Below are 5,513 nucleotides of genomic sequence, written 5' to 3'. Positions count from 1 at the left end.
TCTTCTAGCCTCCTGTGTCCATCAGGATCCCTTACTACCTTCCTAATGATCAACAGAGCAATGCAGTCAGGTATGTGTCATGTAGACCTGGCCAAGAGAAATCTGAAACAAGCCAGATGTATGTACATCCACTGGAGAGTGACTGATCCTTGCTGATTCTCTGCAAGGATGGTATGCCCAAGAAATCACATCTGCACTTACTTCCTAATGAGAGCCATCCTGCAAGGCAAACCAGAGCACAACACTGTATTTACTATATTCCTCCTTCCTTAAAAGAATTACTCCCTTTGCCTTAAAATCATCATCAGACTTCCTCTTACTCTGTGGTTGGTAAAGCCAGTATTTACTGCTTAGAACTTACTCTGGCTAAAAGCCACCTACACTTAATCACCAGGTCAAAGCATCACATAACACCACCATTCCAATGGAGAGGCCATCCTCTGTTGTTTCCTAAGGTCTCCCTATCTTCTGGGAGAAGTCTCTGTGGCATGGGAATCCTCCATAATGGATGGATCTGTTTCTGTTCTTGTGGCTGATGGATGTGGTGCTGAACACCAGCTGCAACAGTTCACCTGCAACAACTGTCTACAAAAACTGCTATTTTGGGAAACACAGTCTGCTGGGAGAAAGTAAATGGGTTCATTTTTCTTGAGAAAAGCCCACCAGAAGCTAAGGATCTGCCTTGGTTTACTGTCTACTGATTCACCTCAAATCCATAGGAAGCACATCTTACAGCCAACAGAGACCAGTATGAGTAGGGAGTGTGTGGGGGGGTTCCAAACCATGCCACAGAGCCTAAATACAGAGCTGGTCTGAAAATACAAGGATTTTGCAGTTACTGAGCAGTTACTGAGCAGGTCAAAGCAGCCCCCATCTGTGCTCCATTTTCTGCAGAGAAACATGCATACCTCCAAAACAGTGCTACCAGGTCTTACACCTTCTCCATCTGCTGCCTGGACTGTAACGAATGTGTTGCCACTTCCAGTACTCAGCAGTGATTGATGCTGTGTTAAGAGGACACCAGTGGTTCCGGTCTATTTACATTTCCAAGGAGCTTGGCTGGGTTTTGTGCTGTCGTTTTCTTTTGGTATACCAGCTGTGGGAGACCAAAGGGTACAAAAATTACTGCGATGCTCAAGCGAGGAAATGCTACTGTTGAGAAAACATCCTATTTATGCCACATTTTAAAAGGAGCCCGTCTTTAAGAGTTTTAAAGAGCTGCCACTGGCAACAAATAAGGCTGCTAATTTGGCCTGCCAAGCAGCGTTTGCTAAACACCATTTCAGGTTTTAATTCATCACATGTAGATTTGGAATTGGAATTCTACAGCAAAACCATCATCAGTGTGTTTTTGCAATTCCAGATCCCTTTCTTTTCACATCAAGCCTCTCTCTCTCCCTCTGTCTTCCACAGCTGTCAGCTGTCATCATCCAGGAAGGCAGATGAGCCAGTCACACCCTGCAGATCTGACCCAACCTCCTGTGAAACAGATGCCCAGGCTCCAGGTCCTCTTCTCTCACCAGCCCCTTGTTTGCAGAAACTGCATGTGCTACCTGCCCCCCACAAAGTGAGGAAGAATAATTGACTTCCTGGGAAGCAGACTAATGATAAAATGCTTCACACATTTCGTCACACTGAGAACTGAGGTCTAATAGCCTGCTTGTGCCACTCAGTTCAGATGAGTTCTGCTGTATCCTCCCTTTCACCCAAGTTGCCACCAAGCAGCTCCTCTGTTTCACCGCTTTGAGGTGGCTCAAAGAAGGATGCTATTGATGCTAGCTTGACTCCAGCTGTGCCAAAGTCATAGCAGTCTGTGGGGAAATCTTTGAGGAGTTCGCTTCTCTCTCTAGCACAGATCTCTTCTTCAGGACCAAGTGAGCCCTGCCAAGAGCTATGTAAACAAAATTCTGTTTTTTCCCACACAGCCACCACAACCACGGCTTGGGGGAAGGTTGCAGTGGTGCCAGCACTAAAAGTCCCCTGTGTAAAGAGTTCTGGTTCCAAAGTGAGCTCTCCAAGGAAATGTAGCCCTGCTTGGGCTGTCCTCCAACACAGCCATCTTGCTACTCTGATTGCCCCAGTAGATTTCCCTGATCTGTTCCCAAGCAAAAAACTCCTTAGCACCTGCAAGGCAGACATAGTGATGTCCTCTGGCTAGGAACTGGGTAAAGGACTCCTAATTCATTCACACAGAAAGGGCCATCCAACATGCCATGCTGTCTGCACTATGCCTCCCACAGCAGCCAGGAGTAGATCTGCATATACAGAGCCTGCTGTGGGACAAGCACAGACCCACCTCTTCCCTGACATGTCTTTCTAGGTACCTTGGGTCCATCCTGGGACAGAATTTTTGCATTTAAAGCAGGGAGTTGTATTTACCTTGCACCATGCCCCTATCTTCATTTATGGGGAACCAAATGTTTAACAGGAAAAAAACTGAAGTAGCAACCTCTTCTGCTTCATAATGCTTGTATTTTTGATATCTATTTATTTACTATTTTACATGGTTTGCAACCATAGAGCACAGGAGATGAACATCACTTTGGAGCAACTTCCAAAAATCAGACCTCAGCTTTTTTTGCAATTGGTCTTTTAAGAATTAAGTGCAGACTAAAGAGTAGAGGTTGTCTTTTCCAAGAGACCCGAACCAGTGGCCGGTCAAGAGCAAGAGGAGGGCAGGTTTCCCACTCTGCCTTTGCTGACTGGGGCAGGTGGGCTGCTGTTCCCAGGGAAAGGAGCTGTCTAGATACAAGAGGAGTCATGTTTTGAAAACTGCTTTCTGAATGAGTCAGCAGAGCTGTCTCCCAAGGCACTGGAGCCAGCCAGAGGGAAGAACAGATAGTTTTGTTGTATTTTTCCCTTCTGCTGTTGAGGTTGATTATTCACCATCTTGAAGTACGTCACCAGCCTTGGGAAGCCTTTTTTTGAGTAGAATACTTCTTGACTTTTCTATTTCTGAGGAAGTTTTCCAGTCTGCCTTGCTTCTGTTTTGTCAAAGCCAGTCTGTGACAGCAAGGTCTGGAGGAGAAAACAGGGCAAGCTAACACATTATCACTGCAGGCCTGGCCTATAGGTGCTTTTCCCTTCCAGGCAGGGAAAGCTGCAGTCATTACATCCCTCTTCATCAGAAGGACACACTGAAATCTCTGTCCCTTCAGAGACATCCCCTTACACTTCCCTCTCTCCTCCTCTATTTCATAGGTATCAAACACCTTTTCTTTCAGAGATTACTGCAGTGGTACACTCCTATTTCAATACTGAGCAGTTTGGATTTACCCTTCAAGTCTGCTGCTTCTGTTTCAGACCTGAGGAAGGAACAAAAACATGTCCTTTATCAAGTGATAACTATTGCTTTAAGAAGGGTATGCTCTCTCTTCCCATGTGTTTTTCCAGTCGTAGTAATTGACATACTTTCAAGGGACACAGTAAATGCTTCAGCTCTTCAAGTTAAGACTCATTCAAGTTAAGAACACTTTTGGAAGAGATACTTGAGCCAGAACAAACTCTTCTCCATGCTATTGCTTCATCCTGGCTATGCAGATTTAACACCCCAAAAGGGCTGGCTTTTTTCATCTCTGCCATGGCACAGGGCTAAAAGAGCAAACCTCTCAATCTTAGTCACATTCTGGACTGTCGTTGTCTGGATGGTTTTGAACCCATGGCTGTGCCAGGCTCAAAGCCATGGATGAAAGACACTTTGTGAGCAGCTGATGCAGCAGGTATTGTGTTTGCTCTGGTTGGGGTGTGCGCAGCAGTTTGGCTATGAGACGGTCCAAACCTGACAAGCCCCTGGTTGTCATGATGACAAATGTGAAAAACAGATCTCTGTTTTACACCTCCATGCAGAAAAAACATAGCTTGGCTGGTCCCAGAGATGAGCTAGAGTTTTCTCTCTCAGCCTGGGGAGAGAGAGGGGATCTCCTGTAACACAAAGAAACAAGGAACACTGATACTCTCTGCATCTGCCAGCACTAGCTTGAAGCAGGCAGCAGCCAGAAGAAACTGCATCTCCACCAGTATATCCTGCCACATGGCAAAGTGTAAGCTTTTGATAAGCCTAAAATCAAAAAATCCTAACCTTTGTAACATCTAAAGCCATATATATCAGTCTTCCCCACTTTCTTTGCCCAGCCCAAACTAAGCTAATTACTAGCCTCTCTGTTTTCTCAAAAAGGCTAGCTACTTCTTTGTCCCTGCAAGTCAGCATCCTTATCCCTCTAATTGCTTGATTGATTAGCATAATTAAGTTGAACCCAGCATAATTGCTCCTGACCTGCCTCTACTTGGAAGAAGCAGCTTCCATTCCTGATCTGGGAATGGGCTTGTGTGCTGGCAAGCATGTCTGCCCCCTCTGTGATGTATCTGTCAGTCTTGTAAAAGATATGAGCTCTTCCTACAGACAATGTCTGTCTTCCCAAGGCAGGATGCTGGGCTGCTTTTTGTAGGCCCTGTGCCATGAATAAATGTACGTCACTAAGAAACAGCTTGATAGTAAAATGGTCAGAACAGCAATATATGAAAATCAGTGTCTGGCTGCACTTGGCTAGGATTAGCTCCATCAGATGAAGCACAATTAATGCTAATTTGACGTGCTGCAGTCAGCTTTCCTACCTCTGACGTTCAGGAGCAAGGATTACCATTGAGTTAACAGGACTACCTAAAGACAGTTGTGGTTTGCTCCTGGAAACAAGTTTTACACCCAATTCTTTATAGTCCAGTGCCTCTTTCTGTGATTTTTTTTAAAACCAAGCAGAAATACAGCGATCCCTTATTCTGATCTGCACAGCACAATGGCAGGTAATTTTTGACAACAATTTCTGCTCTGACTTCATTCATCTATGATCACTCTAGAAAGCCTGTCAGTACCACGTTATTCCCTGTAAATGACTTTTTTCATACAGATCAATTACTGTGGGTGTCATATACTCTGCACTATCATGCTGACTTTAATCTGTACTCAGATCACCTTGCTTTATTGTGGAAAAATAGCTGAAGTTGTACTTTATCCACAATTCCCAGTTCCCTGGGCTCAATGCACTTGCAGCAATCAGAAGTCACAGAAACAATAGATATAATAGAAATACCCAAATTCCATTATAATAGAAGGCTCCTCTCTGCTTTTTACAAGTTAGTATGCAGTGGAGGTTGGGAAACAATGTCTTTGAAACCCACAGCTAATGTATCCTGTGGGCCACAGAGGAAGATTCAGGGTACACTGGTATATCTCTGAAGTTTTTTGTGGGTTTTGTTTTTTTCTAGTTTCTCCTTCCTGTGATAACCTTTCACCCCAGGCTTTGTGCTCTCTGTGTGTTTATCAGCAAAGCACATCCAGATGCCCTTCAAGGGAGAAATGACTCATACCTGACTCACAATCGCTCAAGCAAAGCTGCAACCTTTAGTTCATTTCCTGGGAGAAGCATCTGTTAGATTCATCTTGGAAGATTAAGCATTTTTCACTGTCATTTTACAGATGGAGGCATTTGTGACTGGCTGGGGAAGGGTCAACTGATTCT

The sequence above is a fragment of the Pseudopipra pipra genome, chromosome 4 (genome assembly GCF_036250125.1).
Source record: "Pseudopipra pipra isolate bDixPip1 chromosome 4, bDixPip1.hap1, whole genome shotgun sequence".
In the NCBI taxonomy this organism is placed as follows: domain Eukaryota; kingdom Metazoa; phylum Chordata; class Aves; order Passeriformes; family Pipridae; genus Pseudopipra; species Pseudopipra pipra.
Note: the sequence above shows the minus strand (reverse complement) of the source record.